Consider the following 25,238-nt stretch of genomic DNA (forward strand, 5'->3'; position numbering starts at 1 on the left):
ATAAATTTACATTGTATTCAATTGTGTGATTAAACAATTATTTTAATTTCTGACATTTCTGATAACTAATAGCACTTTTCTTCAAAATTAAATTTTATTACTTTCATTATTATACAGTAATATTAAACTTTCTATGTAAAGGTAAAAGTGTTTGCAATGTTTACGATAAAATTGGTTTTAAACCAAAGCATTTGTCATCTTTGAGTGTCATGAAACAATGTACTCATAATTCAGTGTATTATTCTAATTGAATTATAAACTAAAAGTAAAATGTATTTATAGCTGATAACTAATAGAAAATTACAATTTTCATTATTTATAGTCAATTTTTTCCGATAAATGTCTAATTTTAATATTTTAAAACCGTACTTATTCGTATACAGAAATTTCATGATGTTCATGGTTTCGTCAGAAAGAGAATATGTCGTAATTGGGCTGATAGATTTAAGATAACTCAATAATTTTTTAGTTGGATTATTCTGAAAAAGAAAAGACATTTCACAGATAATGCACATTCGATCTGCTGATTACTTGAAGGCAAAAACAAGAACAAGTAATTGTCACAGATGTGGATCATGTGATTGGTCAGGCAAAGATGTAACAAATCACAATGTAATCGCAATTACNGTGGATTTTCTACAAAGAACTTATATCGATTCATTTAAATGTTCTCTATTCAAATAACTAAGATAAGTATTAAAATATATACATATATTTATTTATTTATTTAAGAAGTCATTTTATTTGTTAGCCAATGAAAATTGTGGGTATAGACACGTAAACACTCAATTAGTGAAAATATAAAATATTTGTTCAACCTTCTCCATTCTAATTCCATCGACTTTCCCCACAAACGCCTCCTGGCGGAATTCGACTGCGGCATCAACGCAGCAAATCAGTTTGGCTAAGTTGCTGGCTATCCAATGCTTTAATATTAAGTGCTTGCTTGACGGAGTATTTTCGTAATTGCACTTATTAATTTCTTATAGAAAATCGTATGATGATAACTGTTCCTACTGTCCACTTCACGTTATCTCACTACTCTAAAGGTAGGTGAATATCTCGGATCTCTTCGAGCCTCGGGCTCTTTCCATTGAACGGTATCGAGAAAAATACTTTTATGTATCTTTCTGGTCTTATTTTGTATTATTAATTTACTTTAAAAAAAATTAATTAATTCAATTACATGCGTGATTGTTAAATACGTTTAATTATGTAGGGATAATTACATTTTTTTGTAAATACTTTTATTGCTTATATTACGAGTTATAAAATAACAAAAAATATATATCCAAAATCTGCGAAATTTGATTTATTTTTAGTATTTACTCCAACATAATTAAAATGTTAATATTGATACAGCTGAGTTTTAAACATGTACTGTACCTGTATTTATTGCGTTATCTTATCGTTAAGGTGTTTGGTGGGGTATTTGTTTCTTTTAATTCCAAAATCGAATTAAATTTTAGTTTCATTTATATTTTTCAAAATAAAAGGAAGCTGTTGAGTTTTCCTGTAATCGATATTCTCAATGTAGATCCGGTCCAAGGTACCAGAAAATTGTAAACGACCTATACCATGCACGAAACATAAGAAATTTTGATGATTTTAATAACGTTTCGAGAATTAAATTTAATTCTTTTAAAAAGCAAAAATAGATATATCTAAAAGTCATTTTATATATTATATTAATGAGTAAACTGTTGTATAATCAGCTATTTTTACAGTGACTCGCTCGAAACATCGATAGTAAAAATTGATGCTATTTGATAAATGGAAAAATCAGAACCGATATCTCGGTCCTATTCAAAGTATAACTTAGATTTTTGATTGCTTGCAATGTTATTCTCTTACGTTCCTATCTTTTAATGCAAATTATTCTAAAGCTAAACAGTATATATTGTCTCTTAATTTCTAGAATCAATTTCATTAAGGCATCTTCTGTATCATAGAATGCACTTAACATTAATTTAACTTAAACAAATATCCTAATTATAATAGATATTTACAACGCGTTTCATATAAGACTTTATCGCTTAAAAAATATATAAAATATATGTTTTGTAATAAATATTTTATTTAATTTATAAATCTCGTCGGATTTATATAAAGAATATTTAGTCAAAGTAATGACGATGTCTGCTAAAATTAACTTAAAAGAAAATTTTAAAATATAAAAAAAACTGAAATAATATTTTATTAAAGAGAAAACAGTTTTGTAAATGTAGTAAATAGGAATTTTTGCATCGTCATACAAAAATTGGGAAACAGTTGCCTTCAAAAGGACGCAACTAATATGATATTTATTGAATGATTTACTATCATCTACAAGAACGTTTATTGTAGTAATATTTATAAAAGATTTTAATTATTTATTATTTTATTTTTATAAAAAATAAATAAATTATTAGAATTTTAATTATCGATGTTTGTTTATATTTTTATCGATTTCTTATTTGCAGACAGGATATGTGTATTTGTTGAATATAGTCTGCAGTTTTTATCGATTAATTTTATAACTTTTTATTCTTATATCGAATTCTGTAGTAAGAATTTCATCAATCGATTTTTTATAACTCATTAAGGGTTTTACATTCACATAAATACATAAAAAATAGGCGAATGTATATTACGATGAAGTTTGCAACAAATCATTATTAGTTTTATATTTTTTAAAGAGTTTCGGTGCTATATGAAAAGAGATTTAAACTTAAATTTAAATAGAAGAGAATGTGCAAGTATTCTCATATCACAAAGTTTACCGTTTGTTAAACATAAAAAATTTATCACTCATTCAAGGCTTTTATCTAGAAAATATGATTTGAGTATCTCGACATAGAAATATCCCTGGAGACTATATTCCATCTCGTCAGACTCTATCAGACAAAAAATTCATTCTCATTAATCTATAACTTAGACTTGGTGAATAATATACATTTAAGTTAAAGCTAGATATCTACTTTTAGAAATTTTAAAAATCGAAATATTGATCACTCATATAAAAAGAATGTGAAAATCCATTCGAGAGTTAACCCACACAATCTGAGAATTATGTGTTTTCAGGAAAACATACTAAAAAATACTTATAAAAAAATAAACGATTTAAAATTAAAAGAAAACAAAAAGTTTTTATTAAAAATAATTANTTAGAATTTTAATTATCGATGTTTGTTTATATTTTTATCGATTTCTTATTTGCAGACAGGATATGTGTATTTGTTGAATATAGTCTGCAGTTTTTATCGATTAATTTTATAACTTTTTATTCTTATATCGAATTCTGTAGTAAGAATTTCATCAATCGATTTTTTATAACTCATTAAGGGTTTTACATTCACATAAATACATAAAAAATAGGCGAATGTATATTACGATGAAGTTTGCAACAAATCATTATTAGTTTTATATTTTTTAAAGAGTTTCGGTGCTATATGAAAAGAGATTTAAACTTAAATTTAAATAGAAGAGAATGTGCAAGTATTCTCATATCACAAAGTTTACCGTTTGTTAAACATAAAAAATTTATCACTCATTCAAGGCTTTTATCTAGAAAATATGATTTGAGTATCTCGACATAGAAATATCCCTGGAGACTATATTCCATCTCGTCAGACTCTATCAGACAAAAAATTCATTCTCATTAATCTATAACTTAGACTTGGTGAATAATATACATTTAAGTTAAAGCTAGATATCTACTTTTAGAAATTTTAAAAATCGAAATATTGATCACTCATATAAAAAGAATGTGAAAATCCATTCGAGAGTTAACCCACACAATCTGAGAATTATGTGTTTTCAGGAAAACATACTAAAAAATACTTATAAAAAAATAAACGATTTAAAATTAAAAGAAAACAAAAAGTTTTTATTAAAAATAATTATTTTATTTATAATTGGGAAATATATTAATTATACATACTGTACTACAGTATATAAAATTTTTAAAAAGTTTAGAAATTATAAACGTCAATAGTGTTATATAATTAAAACAATGTTTAATTAACTTTTTATAATTATTTGTAGTAATGATTTATTATATTTAAATTCGTAGAAAACATTTTATTGAAACGGAAACTATTTGCCTTGTCATAGAATGAGAGGACTTAGATTAGTTTCTGATAATTTAATATATATATATTAATATTTAATAAAACTTAAATAACAAGTGAAAGACCACATTTTCTTTAAATTTATGAATGTTTCATTTTAAATTATATTTAATATCAGATTACTCTAATTTTTAAATATATTTTTGTCAGATTAAATAACTCGAAGTTCAAACTTTTACAACTTTTAAAAATGATTAATTTGAATTCCAGCTCGGATATAGATAGAATTATTCCTTGTAAATGTACCTTTCGATGTATCTACATTATTGTAATATTTAAATAATTACAACGTTTGTTTAAAATATGCAAATCATCAATGTAAGAGATAAGCATTGTGTATAGCTACACTTCAGCGTTGAATGTCAAAATAATTAAATCGGAGAATATATCATATTTCTGTCGACTAGACAATAAAATTCTATTTTATTTCAAAAATTGAGCACAGATCAGAATTTTTCTACATTTTAGGTATTTTGTTTCAACAATATCTGAGGTTATCGTATTTAAAATTTTGCTGATTTCCCATTTTTTCGGAATAGTAAGTTCACATTTCTGTGGACTGACATTTTACTAGTTTCGATAAATAGTAAAATAATCATTATTTAAATTAAACTTTTATGGAATAAAATATATAAGTGAAAAATATACAGAACAAATATTTTAAAATTAAAATAAATTGTACTCTTGAACCATTTCAATTTTAAGAAGAAGCTATGTAAAAATTATGTTTAAAAAAAAATAATAATAAATTATCATCATAGAATGAAAACGAAGTGGAAAAAATTGTTGATATAATTATTATTTGATGTGTTTTTAAATCTATTTCCATATTTCAATAGGAAACATTTGAAAATTTACTGCTTCCTACGCGAGAGAAAACTGTTGCAAAATGGACACACACCAAAAAACAGTAGAGCGGTTAAGTTCAGTATAAACTGAATGTTAAATCGATATCATATATATCACAAATTTTAATTTTAAATTTTTGAAAAATATTCCCTTATGTTTCTACAGAGAAAAATTGAAATTTGTTTATAAATATACATAGATAACCGTAATAACTTTTAGTGAATATAAAATATGTTTCTCAAAATTTTCTCTTTCTATTGTTAATAATTAAAAAAGAAGACACAGAAAATATTATCTGTCAAGTAACTTGATATTTTTCTTTTCCAAGTTTGTTTACATTTCAGCATTGAGTAATTACATAAAAGTGGAAGATATATCAAACGAACTGTTCTCTTCCATTGTCAGTTCCTGATTTCACATCGATTTAATCCACTTTTATTTTTTCCCCTCAAATTTTCCACTCATTTAGTTTGCTTTCAAATTTAGTCAAGATCATCTTCATTACTAAAGCATTGTCCACATAAAAACGTGTAGTTCAAAGATTGTAGACGGAATTAAGAAAACTCATCAATTATTGTGGGATGTTTTCATTTCAAACAGTTTTTAGACAATGAGTTGAAAAGGAAGATAAATGACCAGCTCAAGGGAATTTTTCACAATTACAATATTTTTTGAATCGTGTTAGGTGATCTCTAAGCTATTTTATTTGTGAATAAATCGGTTCAAGATACTAATTACTACGATAAGTACTTTTTTCCTTTTAAAAAAATATATTTAAATATTCATTAAGAAGCATTTTATATATATATAGNGATATGTACATTAAACCTCATTCACGAATTTTTAAAAAGTGATGATGGTATAAATGTCAAATGTAATATTATGTAAATTTTAAAATAAAGCTAATAGAAATTTTAAAATATATATGGCCTATATATAAATTATTAATTTTTTCATATTCTTGTTTTTAAAATATTTTTTTACTCACAGATGAAAGAAATATCAAATTTTTATATAAAAACATTTCTTTAATGATACGATGTTATAGATTAAGTGATTATCGTTATTTTTAAGTATACTGAAAAATATCTTCTCTTTAGTAATTTCTTACATTTAATTGGTTGTTTTATATCTTAAATAACATATTCGAAACTTATGCAAGCTTAACAATCAGCAGGATCATAAAATTTAAGCGAAGAAAGCTTTGTAATTAAGTTTCATAATTGAAATTGCTAAAAATGATATTAACCTTTAGATTTTGAAAATAATTAAATTTTTGATTTTAATTTCATAATGCCGAAAATTAATGACTTGTGAGTTTTTTTTAATACGAATGCTTTATCAACGTCGTTGCTACATCTATACTTAAAGACTGTATGTCTTTAAGTAAATTTAAATTTTATATTTCTCGATTAAAACGAAGGCAAATAGCTATTTTCTTCTAAATATATTATAAAGTTTCTGTTTAAGCATGAAATTATCTACTAAATGTGAAGCAATTTACTAACATTATTTTTCTATGTCCATATGAGTTTACCTAATATATTCTTTCAAGAAGATAAAGATCTTCTCAAGTACTAACGAAGTGATAACTTTTCTTATCAACTGACAGAAATTCATTACAGAAGAATTAAGGTGATTTTTCGAATGCCAATTCATTAGCTTCTTAATGATTATATAACTTAATATAAAGTTTTTTGATTGATTAATTGATTGATGCAAGTTATTTTCGGATGTGAAGATATTTTTAATTTCCTGATCTGATGCGTGAATTTACAAGATAATTTATTCAACTTCAGTGAAGATTTAGCCCAAAGCATTTGCAAATTTCTATGCTTATGGCTATGTAATATTATTCGTGCTCATAGTTTTAACTGTTTAAAATAATAACTGCGTTTATATGAACAAATTAATACCGAAGATTTTTTTCAGATTAGTCAATTTTATTAAATAATTTCATATTTTGCATTATAGTTTACACGTAGAAAATTGAAACAAAAATTTGAAAATAAACTAAGATTTAACTCAAAAAAATATAATTTTTATAAAGTTAATATTAGAATTAAATCAGAAATGAAAAACTTTATTGTTCTTTAACATTCTCAAGTTACATTAACACTTACAGCAAAAGAAATCGAAGCAGAAATCTGATCTACAGAAGTTAAGCTACAGTCTTTAAATTTATTTTTAAAATGTTTCGTATAAAGTATGGAAAATATTCTATTAAATTTAAACAGAATCTAATTGTTGAAATTACATTTTCAGATGTAGAATCAATAATGATGTTGGCTTATCATCATCAAAAATATCATTTACATATGCTTATATCGATTAAATAATTTGAATTAATATTTATAAAACAAATAGCCGTAAAATTATGAATAATTTAAAATAAAATTAAATGTTATCCAAAATTCCTAATTATCTTTTAATATTATCAATAATATTTAATTGTCTACTATTTCTATCACTTAAAATAATTTCTTGTATTTTATTTTCCATACGTTTGGAAATATATTTTTTACAGATTCATACAATTTATTGATTTTTTCAGATTACGAGTATATAAATTTAAATTCGTTTTTAAATCAAAATTTAAATGGATCGATATTGCGTTAAATGTAGTTTATAAAAGTAGTCAAGAAATAGTTTTCGTACATCATCTTAGAAATTTGACATATATCAGACAGTCCACCTGCTACATTTTTTGTTATTTTAGAAACTTTTACTGTGTAACATTTCAAATATTACGTTATCAACAACGAGATTACATAACAGTAAGAAGTAACAGCTTCAGAAAAATCTAAACCAGATAAACAACTGTAGACTTAACATTAACAACACACATTAAATTCAGTAAGAATCTATTGTGTGTTCATAAAGCCACGGTAAAATAACTGTAAACATTATTTAATTTAGTAAGAAATAATTTACTTTAAAATCACTTATTAAATCGTGCGCCTTTAAAATTGATGTTTATTTAAATTAATTACATTTTTAATAATAATCTAAATGCAATCTTTATTAAATAATCCTAAATTTTGAACGATAATCAAACTATAATTTAACTTTAAAAAATTGTAATTTTTATAAAATTTGAAAGAAATTTTAATTGTATAGCTTTTAAAAGAGAAAAGTTTTTAAAAATATTTATAATTTTAATGTTTGCCATTTAAAAATCATAATAATTACTATGACTTATTTAATATTTTATTTTAGCTCAGAATATAGAAAAGTAAAATCAATTACAATTTAAAAAACAAGAATAAAATATACTGAAAATACTTTTAATTGTTTCGTTTTTCCTATTTAAAAGTTGATATTAAATAATATCTTATTTTTAAACTTTGTGATTGCATTTGTCTTATGAATATCACTATAAATCGATAATATCTCCTATTTTATTGGATAAGTTATATCTAATAAAAATAACAATTACTTTTAGCTACTAAAGCAATTCTTTGACAAATGTTATGACTTTGGGTAAGATAGAATAGGAAAAAAATAAACAAAAAGTCTTGGTAAACAAACTACTTTTACTAATATGAAACGTAAAAAAAGTTTAAAAGATAGGGGAAAAAAGAAATTTCAATAACTTTCTTCAAATTAAATAAAAAAAAAAGAAAACAGAGAAAACGTAATAAGTTTCTTGAGTTTTTAAATCAGTTTTGTTAAAACAATTGTACTTTTGATAACTTTTACCATTTTTTAACTTTTATATGCTGCAGAAAATCGTTTTTGTTATAGAAATTTTAATATAACTTTTTTCTTATCTGTTATTTTCCGACTTAGATTTAAGTAATAAATTTTGAAATTTATATTATATAAATTCTACATATAAACATTTAATACGCCAGTGAAAACTGTGCTCACAAAAAATAATAAATAAGGCTAAATATAAACAAATAAAATATTATATCAAATTTGTTCTACTGCTATCTTGAAAATTCAATTTATATTGTAGTTTTGAAATTTCAAACTTTAAAATTTAAACAGATTACACTTGAAAATCCTATGTAAACATTAGAGGATAAATAATAGAATTTTTATATTATCTAAAATTAAAATAAACGATAATAACTAATTTTATTTTAAATGTAAACTTTTTTATTGACTTTTATTTTAGGAGGGATATTTAGTTGCTTTTATGAGTGAAATATTATTAAGTTTAAAGTATTGTAAATCACGATTTTTCCTTACTTTTTATGAATTAACCTGTGAGATTATATAATATTTTAAAATTATTTTTCTAATGTTTATTTCAAAGTAAATATTACTTTTGTANTTGTATATAAAATAAAATATACAGTTAAATAAAATTAACATTTAAAGTAAATAATTTCTTTAAATAATTTTGAATAAAACAAATATATTTCCCTGATGAATTATTCAATTATTTTGATTAAATTTTCACATTGTCCTCATCCAATATTCTCATAAGAAAACTGTAAGAAATAAGTAAATATTTATTATTAAATTAACTGAATATAAGTAATGATTATTTCTCTAAATTACACTTTCATTGATGTAGTTGATGAGGAACATCCGCTGAACATTTATATGCACCAGTAAGTAGAAAAGTCATTTCCAAAATTACAAACTTAACAAAATAATAAATAACTGCGAAATCCGTTTGAATTCTTATAATTCTTAAGTAGGTAGTTTTCAATGACCTTAATTTTAATGAAATGTTAAAAGTAAAATTTAAATTTCAAATGCCGACCTTTTCTCATTTTATTCCTGTTCTTGAAAGCATATTTCTTTTTTCTACGTTCATTTTTTCTACATTTAAATTACCTCTTTTACAATATTTATGTAAATTTAATGTAAACAAAACTAAGAATTAAGTAAATAAACAAAATTATAACATTTTATATTGCATCTATTTTTAATTTTACAGTAAATTCCACTTATTTAAATATGGCTTTTTAATAAAATATTTAATATTTTTACTGTTTATTACGCTTATAACGATAATAAAAAAATGTTTTTGTTTAAATTCCGTTTGCACATTTTATAATTTTACTTCATAGAAATTAATTCTTAAGAGTCCAGTTAAAACTTTATTTGAACGTCAGGATTTTCTGTAACGTGGATGAACGTTATTCTGTGTAAAGAAGCTTTATTTGTCCGGTGTTCTCTTTACATTAAAACATTTTCTTCCTCTTCGTTTAACAAGTTAAGATGCATTGAACAAATGGAAGAAGTCAATCCAGAATTACTTGACACGAGCTAAAAGTTTCCAAGTCTTTTAGATATGTATTTAAAAATGAAAAATGCTTGAATATTTTTTTAAATGATAAATACTTTCATGTGTTTACTTACTGAAATAATTAGTAAATACTTTAATAAATAAATATATAATATATTTTTAAAAAGCGTTGTCGGAAAAGTAATCACAATAATTAGTTTTTTACATGTATTTAATTAAAATTAATGAATAAGATATTTACTTAAGTCAGTTAAGTGTAATTTGTATTTAAATTGTTATGTTAATATTATATAATTAATTAAATTTTTTTATACTTATTGCCAATTTAAGTGTTAAAATGATTATAACAGTAATTAGCATAATAGCGATTTTCATAATTAAATATTTACTTGTATAAGTAATATATAGAGTATATATATAATTATGGTGCGGTTTTTTTATGTGGTTATAGCTAAAAAAAATACGGTTGTCTTATGTATTTAAGAAGTTTTTTAAAAGCTTGATTTTTAAAAAATAAATATTTACTATTTTTGTTACTTTATAAACTTTAAATTTGGTTCGAACAATTATTTATATGTTATGTAATTCGTGGTAATATAAAATTTTTAGTAGAGTTTGATTGTATTTTTAGTGAGCACAAAAATTCATTTTTTGTCATTGAAACGATAATAGAAGGATGTATAAAAACAGCAATATTAACATTAATAGCATAACTAGTCATATTTATTGTCTTTTAAAAAGCAAAAACAAAAAACTCATGAATATGAGAGAAATATATGCTAATTTAACATTTTCCTACAGGAATTCGATCCTAAACTAATCCCGATCCTTGTGAGTATTTTGAGTAGTCGGAAATGAGACTTAATTTCTCTTCCTTCACTCATTGTAATTGAATTCTATTGCATTGAGATCAACGTCAGTATTAAGGGAAATTATATCCTTAATATGTTGCAATTTCTCAAAAGAATCCAAATTCAAAACGTGTAAACACAAAGTAATATGTAAACAATAATTTGATAATTCAATCTCGTAGGTTGAAAAAGTATCCGAAGATAAGAAATTTGCGTTCCCTGCTTTTTGATAAACTGAAAGCGAATATAATAAAATCTACCGAAAGTACAAAGAAAATCGCAAAAATTTCTACAACGAATGTTATCGTCTTTCGTGTCAAGTAATTTAATTTAATAACATTTAATAAGTCATGTTTAGGCATTACTATTTAAATAATACTAAATGTTTTTAGTAAGATTTTAAAAAATTTCATATAAAATTTAATTATTCATATTCACTGTATCGCTCCCCCTTTTTTTTCAGCGGAATTACATATACGAAAGCAATAGTGAAGAGAAAAATAGTGAATTAAGATCAGATAAATTTGAAGTAAATGAGAAAAACAATAAAAATTTATATGACTTTTCTATTCCTATTGATAGTTGATTTTCTCTAAAAGATTATAATAATTGTATTTGATTTTTATATTTATTTGAAAATTTATAAATTAGATGTCATTTTAATAACGATACAGATCTGTAAATTTACTGACTTCTATATTTTAATGGTAATTAGGAATTCGTAATTATTTAATAAATTTAAACAAAACTCTAATGGACGATTTGTTTGATTGATAATTAGTCTAAAATAATATTGGAGGAAGTAAATGTGTTATATAAAGTTCTTGAATTCTTGATTTTTATCATTCAGTGACCTTTATAACTAAACATTACTCTCATTAAAACTATGATTAACAGTTAACTATCATAGACATCCATTCATTTATCTCTTTTGGATGTGTTCTGTGATAAGATTCTAATTAATGACATGGAAGACAAAATATAATTTTAAATCTTATATCTAATCTGAAATCTGTTTATTTCTTATCATGATATTGTATATAAAATAAAATATACAGTTAAATAAAATTAACATTTTAAAAATAATTTTGAAACAAGTTGAAATCAATGTTAAGTACGATAGAAATGTAATTGTTACTGTTATTACGTAATTCTGTGATAAAATTTATGAAGAAATGTATAAAAGACGTTAAGAAAAAGAGTTCTATTCTCATAATTAGTAAGAATTGTTGTGTGTAAATCGTATTTTTATTTTTAAACTTGTTTTTTTCTGTTTTTAGTAAGGATGTTAAATATTGTCAGAAAATTTTTTACACTATTTCTTATTTTTCGCTTCAATAAAATTTCAAAACTTTAAAGTAACCATAAATTAATAAAATGCGCTTTTGATTGATTGATTAAAAACCATGCTAAGAAAGTGCGAGCATTAATCAGAATTCTTCGAATATTTATGTTAAGACTTCAGAGTAGATTAAGGATTTAACGTAGATATTTATGTTGGATGATAAAGGAATTTTAGAGATTTATTTCTTAACAAAATTCCATAAAAATTTAGGAAATCTGGATTTGGAACAAACATTAATTTATATTACGTAATTCAAATAAAAGTTTAAAAAACTAAGAGAGTTAGAAAATTCATAAATTCCCAATGCTTAAATGCAAAATTAATGAAGCATTATCAAATTTAATTCGTATAATCCTAGATTTTACGTTTTTTCTTAAATTTATTTGACATAAAATAATTGTTCTCTTATGTTTAGATTTTCTTCGAATTAATTTTTATATCGCTTTATCCTTATAAATATTTATATTGGATTTAGTTATAAAACTAAAAGTAGTGTTAATTCTAATGACTTCGACTTTTAAAATTAACTTTCAAAACATGTCTCTGAAATTTTGCCTAAAATCTAATAAAATAACTTGAATATGCGTTTTTTAAATGAAATAAAACTCAGTGTACGTGTTCAAAACTATTCATAAACACCTAACTTATGGATGCGAAAATACGTTTGCTTATCATAAAAGTTTTATAAGAGAACTTTCTTGCGTGGAAATTGAATTTATATTACATATTTATTAAATAAATATTAAAATCAGCAATAGATTTGCGAATTCAAATGGAATTATGCATAATATTTTTGTTTATTTCTCTTTCGGTTGTTTTTATAATTTTTAAATTAAATATATTTAATAATGTACTATTATAATTCGTTGCTTAAAATCATCAATTTATATTTGGATATCTTCTAACATTTCTAAACATTTCATTAAATTATTAAATAAATTTTTAATTATTTATTTTAAAAGTGACTTGCCAGCTACTATAATAATTCAATATTTAATATTAAATCCTATATTATTTATAATACATTTTCACTCGTAAATTTAATTTTACAATTGTCTACATTAGGAATAGACAACCCTTTTAAGTGGGCAAAATCGCCAAATCAATAATATACAATTTTCTCATGTACCAACCGAAATTTTTAGGAGCATATTATTACTTTGTGTCTTTTAAGTATTGAAAAACCGTTTTAAATAATCAAAAATTTATATATATATACGTATTCACATATATATATGAATTTCACTTTAGAAATCTGATACATTTTTTAAGAAATACGAAAAAAATATAAAATGATGTTGAATATTTAATTTTTAAGATAAGCTTTGAGTTGCGCGCCGGAAAAAAGTTGGGTGCTAAGATTGACATCCTGGTTTATACAAAGCCTGATTTAAATTTGTTGAGGCCGCATCATACAAACTAAAAATAAAATGAAACTCTATAAAAATGTTTTATTTTTTTCCATACGTATAATAATAACTTCTAAAAGATTTATCAAATGGCAACATGTTATTAAGAAAGTTAGTAACATATCGTAATAGAAAGTAATATAGTAATAGAACACAATCAAACTCATCTTAGGTACCAAGCTAGGATGTTAAAAGACTTCGGTGCCACAGCTAATAATAGAAACATAAATAGTTCGTAAAAAAAATAAAAACAGTCAGACAGGAAACATTCAATAAGTCTTTGAGAAATTTTTAAGAAAGAAGGAAAGATTTTATTAATATTACAAAACGAAAAGAGAGGAGACAAATAAGACCGATTAAAAAATGGTCATTATAAAAACAAATACTAAACTAAATAAATAGAAAAAGAAATAAAAATGCAAAAGAGAGAGAGAGAGAGAGAGATTGAAAAAGTTAATGGAGAAAGAGAATCTCTATAAAACGAAATAGACGAGACAGCGGTTTCATGAGATCATAAAACTGAAAGGAGGCTTTTACATAAGAAGTACGTTCTGTAGCGATTTACTAGATCAGAAAGATGTGCCAGATACTGTGAGGAACTCCTACTAAACTATCGGTAACTTCCAGGAGAAGAAGTATGAAGTAAGAAGTAGGAGAAAAAGGAGATAGTATAATGGAAGGCCGTGAAAACAGGATGGGAGAGACAGAAAGAGAAAAGATTCCATAAATATGAGAGGCGAGATGAATCGTACGAACATAAAAAAGCAAGGCACCCGCAAAAGATAGAACTATTGAGATATGAAAGACAGGAAATGATGAAAAAAAATTCGTTGTTTCACCACTGAAATCTGGGAAAAAGAGAAGATAGCTGATAATGAAACCCTGTAGTAATGTTTTAATTACATGTAAAAAATAACAAAAATGTATCATAATCACAGAGAGATATAAATCCTAATAGTTACATGCAAAGTGTTTAAGAAAATGCTAGCTTTAAGACTGGATTTTTTTTTTTTTTGAGAAAACAGCCCTGATAAATTAATAGTGTAGTATTTAAAGAGTGGGATCTGCAATGAAACAAATATTTTTAATTAAATGGATATTTTAAAACATATTATGAATGTTATTATAATACATACTATTTTTATAGCATTTAAGCAATACTATGATAATATATACAAAACAAACCATTTCAACTATAAAAGAAGTTTTTAATTTAAAGAAAATTGATTAGACTGGTTGAAAGGACACTGAAGAACACGAAAAACAGTTTGAATACTGCAACAAATTTTCATTGAATTCTGTGAAAGAAGACTTACACTCTGGCCAAAATATTTTCCATCATTTTGCATTATAATCTGTTACATAATATGACATATCCGTGGAGCTATTTAGAGATTTTGAAGACGTGGTTATAAGAAATGACAGAGATAATAAAATTTATGTAACGAAGTCTTAATGCATGCTTAAGACTTCGTTACATAAATTTTATTAAACTTACGATTTTAACATGGACATATTTCTTATCATTAAATAATCAAGCACAGTGTCAAAAACAAGATTATAGTCAGGTTTTAACTGTATCTGGCTTCTTTACTTCTCCACTACCGAAAAGAGTTTTGGTACAGTTTTATATAAATCTTATTAAGAATTTTTATTAAATTATATTATATTTTCCTTCTTTAGTTTAGAATCTGACGGATTAAAGCTTTTGTTGAAATTAGTGGCATTCCAATTAATGGCATCAACGGGTTCCTCAAAGATGTATTGTTGATCTTGATATACCTGCACAACTAAAATTTTTATGATATTTAGATTTGGGCTTCTTGCAGACCAGTACAAAACATTCTCATTGTTGGCCTGGAAGCATTGATACTTCATGACTTATCCGCTTTATGTATTGCCGCATTTTATGCTATCATATCCACTATTTGCTGCCAAATTGGCTCTTGATCTATAAGAAAAAGGCTGAAGCTCCTTCAGGTAAGCACTGCTATTATACTTCTAATTGACTATGAGATTTCCTATTGAAGTGAAATTATACATTTTCTTCATGTTTTTGGTGTTTCAAATGTTGATGGTTGGGTACATTGAGATTATATCTGAGCACATATGAGTACCCGTTATCCGGGCCATCAAGGGAAAGTTGTTTTTCATTTGAGAAAACTACCATACATATCATTAAAATCATTACCCTTGGAGAGATGTGCCGGGCAAACTCCAAGCAATTCTGCTTGTGCCTTAGAGGCAGTTTATTCAATATCTTATATTGTAGTAGCTAAAACTCTTCTTTTGTAGAATCTGTAGATCGTACTTCAGGATCTACAGATTTTTGGAGGCGTAACGAGTCGTAAAAAATGATCAAACAAAGCAATGATCAAAGATCATTGCCTTTCCGAAACAAACACCTTATATCCATAGTTTTTAGATGAGGTGGTCGTCTAAGTTCTTTTTCTGGTACGCTATTGCAGTTATGTATAATACTGATGATACTTTTTCTAGAAATGCCTGTCATTTCTTCCACCTTTTGCAAATTATAGTAATTTTTATACAGGATTTTAACTTGTAAGCAAACGTCCTCAGAATACATTCTATTGCACGTAAGTCAAACACAAATATACGTTAGACAAAACTTGATAAAACATCTCAGCAAAGTCATCTTTCCTATTGGTGAAAGAACTTGTGGCCTCGTTTTTATAAGAATCTCGCGGAATGATCCAGAAATTTTGAGAAACTCTTCATACGTCTTGGCCAAATTTGCTCGTTAACTGCATTTATCATTCCTATTTTGATCGTATAGCCATGTCTTATTAATTCTCACCTCTAAATAATTTCTAGTATTACGTTACAGGACTGTAGAAAAGTAGTATTTTCTTTATCACGCTGTTCTATTTCCATTTTAAGTAGATTATACATATAAAAGTGAGATTTAAAGCAGCGACTTTGCTATTTAAAGCAGTGACTTGCAATATCGCAAACAATTTGGATGTTATACGAAAACTCGTTCGAACGACTTAATAAAATTTTATAAAATGAAATTAGGCAATACTAGATTATCTTATTAACAGCAAATGATTCCTCTAACAGTGCTTATAATTTTATGATAAAAAATATGAAAGATTATAACAGCTCGTTTATCTCAAGAAGAATAAAAATTTAATTTGTATAAACTAGTAATCAAACTTTATTAAAGTATAGATAAAAAATTGACGGTAAATGATTTCAGATAAGAACTTTCCTCTTCCAAGTAAAAAGTTTTATGAAACATCTTTGGAGCAGTAAATGTAAAGAAGACATAATAAAAGAGAAGAAAAGTGATATCAATTATGTGGATATTGATAAATAATAAAGAATAAGAATAATGTATTAGCTAGGACACATGCAGAGTGTATAAAAAATTCTCACAAACGAACCTAAGGAAGAGAAAAGAACAGGGAAAAAGAATTGATAAAATGGATGAAAACCTGTTGAAATTGATTATCCGGATGGCACAAGAAGGTTAAAAATTAGATGAATTAGAGTAGCATCTTATAGCTGAAAGAAGTCGTTCAAAAATGTAGTCACGAAAAGAAAATATAACGATTGATGCAAATCACATAATAAAATTTTATATTTGAGTTTTAATTATATTATATTACACTAATAATTTTTGAGAATTTTTATCAATTTATGTTACATTTTCTCTCTTAAATGTTTAAAATCTATAGTATATTAGAGTTATCACAGATATTTGAGGTATATAATTTTAATATATAAAAGTTGTGACAAATAAAAGTCATATAAAACCTCCATCATGGAATATATACCTTTTTATGTAGTTGAATAAAAAAAAAACTTTTTCGTTATTTACGTGGCATTTTATGCAGAATCTTCTACCTGATTCAATTCGAAATTTGACTTTCAGATTTAATGGAACTACTATAAAAAAAATGAACAAAGTACGTGTGTCTTGGATGTAACTTTTTTCCTCGTCATTTGGCAATGACTTGGAAGTCTTCCTGACATATAAAATCAAATATTGAAAATTCGACAAGCATTCAAGTTTATGAGAATGGCATATCTTTTATAACTCGTTTTACTTATTGGAAAAGATTTCAAATTAATTATTCAATTAAATAAAACTACATTTTATATTGTGATTATTAATTTCTTTTCAATTTGGAAACTCTTTGCGATTCTATATTGATGCTTTTCAATTGATTAATAGGAAATGTAATTTTGTTTATACCAGGGCTTCTTAAACTATGGGTCGCAACCCCATTTGGGGTCGCCTAGCGAAATCTTGGGGTCGCGAGATTTTAATGCAAAATATTGAAAATAATTTGTGAGAGTTTGAAAATGGCACGCTTTGTGTCATAGGTTTCGTGAGTTGCGTGTTTTTATCATTTCTGGTGCAGCGAGACAACGATTCAGCAACACTGATTGTAGTGTGAACTAGTGTAATATTGTCGCTTTTCAGTGTATTCAGTTGTCTTTGTTCCATTGTAACACAAGAGTGAACTGTGGTAGTACACCATTATTGTTTCTGCAAATTTGTATATATGTTACCGCTAAAGCTCGAAATCCGTTAATGTGCGCATTACCTAGCTAATCTGCAGATTAACTAGAGTGATCCGTTAAAGCTGCGAAAATTATTCCATTTCTCAAATTACCTAGGTAATGTTCAGATTTTCTAGGTAATCTGCAAATTACCTACTAGGCACTCGGTAAAGTGAAAATAAGATTTTGGCTGGAACAACAGCAACGTTTCTGTACGCTTAAATTAACATAATGTTATTTATTTAATTTTCAATATCTAAAGAATCAAGTTAATACAATCAACAAATTAGTTGATTGAATCAATCATCAATCAATTAAAAAAACTTTAATACAAAAATCAAACGGTTTAAAATATTACTACAATTAGGGAAATGAATTTGCAAAACATATGATAAAATTGTACTTACTTATTAGTGCAATCTAAAGATTGGTGACACTTTGAATTACGTAGCAATTGGTTTTTGCGACAAGCACGCCTATTTGTGGTACATTTAGATTTGCAGTCACATTTTCTGAAACCCTGCCCAGTACCAAGGGATTGTTTTATTGCTGTTTGACGTAAAGATATTTCTACAGCAGGGACATCCATCTTCTTTCGTTAAAAATCTCTCTTTGCAAACACTGAATTCAGATTTTGCATACAATTGTTTTAAAATACCTGTTTTAGTATCAAGTTTATAAAAGCCATCCTCTGTTTTACTAAGAACCACAGCTAAAATTGAACGTGCATCAGTTTTTGCTCTGTCTTCTTCGGGTACTTTAATTCTCACAGCGAAACCTTCATCGACGTTTGGGTGCTTTGCATTAGAAACTGCTAACATTTTCTTTGCTTGCTTTTCTAAACATTTCTTGGCTTCATCACGCTGTATTTTCTGATCCATATTCTTTTTACAGATGATGCACAATACATTCTTACCATACCCTTCCTCTTTAGGATCTACTTCACCACAAACTGCGTGAACAAACATATTACACGATTTACACTTGTGAGCACTTGATGCTGCTTTTGAGCAAACAATACAGACTATGTCTTGTATAGTGCTCTTTACAGGCTCCGTACGAAACTGTGATGGCGATTCTGCTGAAGTTGAGAGTAACTCAGTGATGACTTCTTCAACTTGCAGAGGCGATTCCTTGGAGGTGCAGGGTAACTGAATATTCTTCGTGACTGCATCATCAATCAACGGTATAGAAGGCAGTTTAAGATTACTATCGGTAAATTCTTGTATTTCTATAGGTGATTCTGTAGAAGCGGGGGATAACGGAATGTCCTCTTGAGTAAGATTTGACTGTGATCTCATAATCACAGTCTCTTGTGAATCTTCTAATTTTTCAAGGTCTTCTTCAGTTTTTATCGAATGTCAAACAATTCTCCGGCATGGACAAACTTTTTCAAACCTTTCTCGCGCATCTGACAACGGCTCAATGAGTTTTTCACAGCCTCGTACAGTCAACACATCACACCTTTGAATTATTTGATAATCTCGAGATGATTCTTTCTTCTTGGAAACTTTTATTTGCTTTACATCTTCAATTATGGAATCATACTTTGGTTTGTTATTAAAACACTACGTATTATATTTTAAATCTTCGCTAAAGAGGTTTGCGAAGAATCTTTTCTTGATTTTACTCACCAATTCGGTGCTTGCTTGCATTCTAGGATTTAAATTTATCTACGTAAAAAGAAGGAGTGGGGAAAGGAAGTGAAAGAAACAAACTTTTGAACTTTAACGATACGGAAGCCGTTAATGTGCAGATTAGCTAGATACTCTGCAAATTACCTAGGTAATTTGAGAAATTGAACAATTTTTGCAGCTTTAACGGATCACCCTAGTTAATCTGCAGATTAGCTAGGTAATGTACACATTAACGGATTTCGAGCTTTAGCGGTAACATATACAGTATCTTTATTTTATATATATTTTGGGGGGGTCGCGAAAAAAATCACAATCATAAATGGGGTCGTGAACAAAAAAAGTTTAAGAAGCCCTGGTTTATACGAAATAACAAATGATTTTCTGCAATTATCGCAATTGTTTTAATTAAAATAATTAATAACAACAATAATATATAAGTTAACAAGGGATTTAATTTCATGATATTAATATAGTTTTTATTCGTTTATTTTCTTATAATCAAACTGATTATATTCGTATGTAAACTTTTATAGCTTAATTCTCCGTTAATTTGATTTCTTTAATTTATTTTATGTTTGTTTTTCATGTTTAGTTAATTTAAACGTCTTTACAAATCAAGTTACTTCAATTTATCTGAAGACTAAAAAATGTTTCAAAAAATTAATTATTTTTTCAACAACTACTCTTCGAATGATTTATTTGTTTTCAAATTACTGTTAATATGTCATTTTATATCTTTAGGTAAATACTCAAATTAAATAACAATCACGTTTTAATAAACATCGTAAACAAATCATTAAGAATTGCAATAATTACGATGTATTCGAACATTTCCGAGTCTCAAAAGGAAAATAAATATTAAATTTCTGGAAACTAAAATTTTCTTGTTTGTTGATGTTTCTCTATTAATTAACTATGGTTTAACAATGCAAACTATTGTATAAATGTCATGCATAATGATGCAAAGTACTGCCTCAAGTTGCAAGACATTATAGAATTAAATATCAATTGTAAAAATATTTTATACATTAGAAATATGTGATTAGTTTTTAGGTATGATCAGATTAATTGCAATTGTTTAGAAAAAAACGATAAAATTAGAGTACGTTCAAAAAAGTAATTAATAAATTAATGAACTAATTAATAATCTAACAATTTCTAATTACACGAATAAAATGTTTGAATTTCATTTTTTAATTTATAAAGAATAGTAAGTCGATACAAATTTTGTTTCAATCTCCTATAAAAAGATAAAATTGCGATTTTATAAATAACCCGTAAAATGAACTGTAAAGAATATTTACAATCATTTAATTAAATATTTGATATAATTACTAAAGTTTATATAAATATTCAGTTAATATAAATTTAATATTTAATGTTACTGTATTTGTATATGATGAAATGAACGAGTTAATCTAATATTTGAAGTTTTTAAATAAATAAAGTATCACATATGAATATTAGCCTATATAATTAAATCTAAATCAGAGTAATGATAATGTCTTTAATAACAATATATTTCTTATGTATAGATAAATGTATAAATGTACAGACTGATGTATTTATCAATTTATAAGAGATAATAGCATTAATTAATAGCTATTTCAGATTTTAGAAATTTAACAGATGGAATAACAGAATCACGCTTGAGAGAGCCATTAGAGATAGAAATCCTTAACAATTTTTTAATATGATTCTCTTTCGAGTCAATTACAATGTGATTCGCTTTTCCAATAATTGCGCTGCTTATGGTTAGTTGCCATAGTCTCTTACTGCCGATTACATTAACAAATGTAATCTCTAATGAGCCATATTTTTAATAATACATTAGCCAAGTAAGTTTCAGATTCCATGAAATGAGTTAGAATTATTTTATATTTTAGGTATTTCCCTATTTTATTGCATTTACAGTATATTTGAACTAGAATTTATAAAAATCAAGGAAAAATATGTACTTCTTTCTTGATTTTTCATTTCGTGAAATATTTTATTCAGAATATTTTATGAAAGAATTTAGTAATTTAGTATTCTTAAAATAATTTCANCGTGAAATCTTTTATTCAGAATATTTTATGAAAGAATTTAGTAATTTAGTATTCTTAAAATAATTTCATTTTAAGAATATATCATATTGTATACGGAAATTGAAATATTATACAAGTGCTCATAAATTCCTGGACAGTTTCAAAAATTTTATTATGGAAAAATTTCCTATAATAGCAAAATGCATTATGTTTTATTTGATACATCCACTAGTAGGCTAATATTTGTAGACCTCTATATTATTTAACCACTCAACTGCAAATGTGTTCTTTTAGTGACTACTAACACCAACTAATGATATTCGAGCTTTCATCTAATTTCGTGTGAATTTATAGGTTATTCAATAATACAAATAATCAATATGTGCCAGCACAAACAGAAAAATATACAAATTTCATTGAAACACAAACTTGTTTTAATTAAAACACAAAAATTTGTGTTTTAAATGAAATGAATATACATTAAATATGCCATGTCATTTGCACAGACATACATGTTTCAAAATAGTTCAGGACGTTATAAACATCATTTATGTCGTTGTATAATCACATTAATATATAATATATATAGTTGTATACAATGTACAGTACTATACTACTGCAAAATATAAAAGAAATTCGGCTAAAATGCTATAATAATTGTAATATTTGTAAAAATTTATTTTGCCTAATTTATTTCTTTATTAGAATTGAATAAATAATATATATACTAAACTTTTAGTTAAATTTAAAATATAATTTTTTCAAATAAATTTATTTTTATTGTCATGGAAAGTTTTGTTTTGCTATTGAATGGATAATTCTTTTGTTTTAATATATAATACGTTTCAAAATATTAAAACAAACTAATCTAGAATACAACAGCAGATAAAAAACTGGAATAAAAGAAAAATGAGTTGCATTCTGTGCAATTGAATTTTTTGTGATAAAAGAATTCATTGGAATATTAAAAAAAAAAAACAAAAAAATAGAAGTGTAATTGGTGCTTAATTTAACCATTAATTATTTCATGCATATAAAATACGTTCAAATTTTTCGACCTTCATTACTGTTCTATAAGTAGGACAAAAAATGAAATAGTTTATCAATCGAGTCAAAATAATGGTATGATGTAAATTACAGATATGTACCATTGCTGTTACGAGTATGTAGGCATTTAAGCACATATATAAATGTTGTGAGGTTGCTGAAATTTGCTAGAAAATTATATCATATCAAAATGGGTGAGGAAAAATATCTCTCAAGTTATGCCGAGAACCTCATAATTGCTTTTCATAGTGATGGACATTCACAATGCAAAATTGTATAAAAAGTTGACCGTATCCAGTCAACTGTTTTATATATGTATACAGCAAAACTCTCAATAAAAATGGTTCTTTGAAAAAAAAAGAATTGCGATCAAAATAAAATTGCAGCAAAAAGACAAGAACAAGCATTAAAACATCTCATAACAACTCATTTTTTAATCTGTTCGCCAACTTCTCAAGTATTGTTGAATAAATATGGAACAACAGCGTCCAAGTCAACTAACTACTTTGCAAAGGTTGTGTTCAATGGACTTTCGATCAGGCTAAACCTTAATTTACTTCACGGAAGAAATAGAATCTACAGTGGTTGCAATCAGCACAAATCAATCGTTGACAACATATGACTAATCAAAAGTGTTATTTTTAGACAAGTCACATTTCTGCAATGTCAAAAGCATGCTTTCAGCATGTCGTCGAAAGCATGAAACTTACAATCCAAATTGCTCGAAGACTACTGTTAAGTTTCCAATAAGCGTGACTATTTGGAGTTGTTTTCTACCAATGGTATCGATAGCGTTGCATTTGTGAATATGAGCATTAACGGTGACGTGTATCAGAATAATTAGGAATACTTCATGCTCTCATCAGCTGAAAATATTTTCGGAGCAGATGAATTTGTTTCCAAGATGATTTAGTGCCAAATCATTTTACCAAAAACACAAATCGTTCTTTTCATTAAACATCAACACAACGTTACCTTAGCCAATTAACTCTTCGATCTTAATCCAATTAAGAACTCTTTGCCAAAAAAACAATTTGTAACACTGCAACCAACTACAGTAAATGATCAGAAAAATCATGTGTGATCGAAAGCATCTTTTACTTAATTAATGCCAGAAGATGATTCATTTCATGTCTTGCTGTATTAAAGAATAGCTACAACCCACTTAGGACCAACGAAAAACGGATAACTGTTCGCATGTTGAAAATATCTATCAATGATTATTATAACCTATTAGAATGGAACATGATCCAGTCTTTTTTGTATTCCATTTACATGATCTGATGTTGTAACTGAAAATAGCATAACTGAATTTTATTCAAGAAAAGAATAAAAAATAACAAATTATATAATAATTATTATACATTAAGATTACATTTTATCTGAATATTTAACTTCTGAACTATTATTTAAATTATATACAAGTATTATTATGTGATGTTGTTAAAATGTATCTTATACGCATATATATAACGGTGCTTTGTTACAAAGCACCGTTATATATATGCGTATAAGATACATTATATGCCGGACCAAACTCAAGGCATAGCTACAAAGATTAAATGTTTTGTTTATTTGCTGTTTCTGTATGTATCTATATTTAAGAATTTTCTATGTGAAATGTGTTTAGCATGGCAGCCTTTTGTAGAGCGATGTGCTGTTGTGAAGTCCTAATGTTTCGAAACTTTTTGTGTAATGTGTGAATTGATGCCCTGTGCAAGAAAGGGCTACTGCACAATACGTACAGTACCATCTACTCTCTATAGACGCGTTATTTTGTGAGCGAGTTCTGAGTATTTATTAATCTTTTTAGTGTATATATTTTGTATGTTGTGGATGCTTAGTATAGCTATGTCTGTGATGTATATGGTTTTGTTTTGTTTGTCAATGATCTGGTCTATTGTGATAAATTGTTTTGTATGTGATTTTGACACAGTCATAACATATTATGTTAGTTGTTTTGTATGAACATCTGAGATATATGCGGTATGATTCCTGGGTATGTAATTATTTGTTTGTGTGTACAAGCTTTTGATCTGTTATATTAATATTTATTTTGGTAATGTCGATGTAAGTAGTCAGTTTGTGTTAAAAGCTTGCAACCGGATGTGATATGTTGTATACTTTCGTGCATAATGTGACACTTCTTACAAGTATCGTCTGTAAATGTTGTCTTTTAAAATATTCTTTTTGTAGTTTCTTGTATTTATGAC

At 25.8% G+C, this 25,238-nt stretch overlaps 1 protein-coding gene across 1 annotated transcript in view; it reads left to right on the plus strand.

Annotated features, from left to right (window-relative positions):
• Positions 1-844: 844 nt before the first annotated feature.
• LOC111613435 (probable G-protein coupled receptor B0563.6) overlaps positions 845-25,238 on the plus strand; it is a 50,603-nt gene continuing 26,209 nt past the window's right edge. The window contains exon 1 of the mRNA XM_023354793.1: positions 845-1,049. The gene's annotated coding sequence lies outside the window, so the exon portion shown is untranslated. The remainder of the gene's footprint in view (positions 1,050-25,238) is intronic.

This window comes from Centruroides sculpturatus, unplaced genomic scaffold (genome assembly GCF_000671375.1).
Source record: "Centruroides sculpturatus isolate CEXI.00-Female unplaced genomic scaffold, Cexi_2.0 scaffold1905, whole genome shotgun sequence".
Classification (NCBI taxonomy): Eukaryota; Metazoa; Arthropoda; class Arachnida; order Scorpiones; family Buthidae; genus Centruroides; species Centruroides sculpturatus.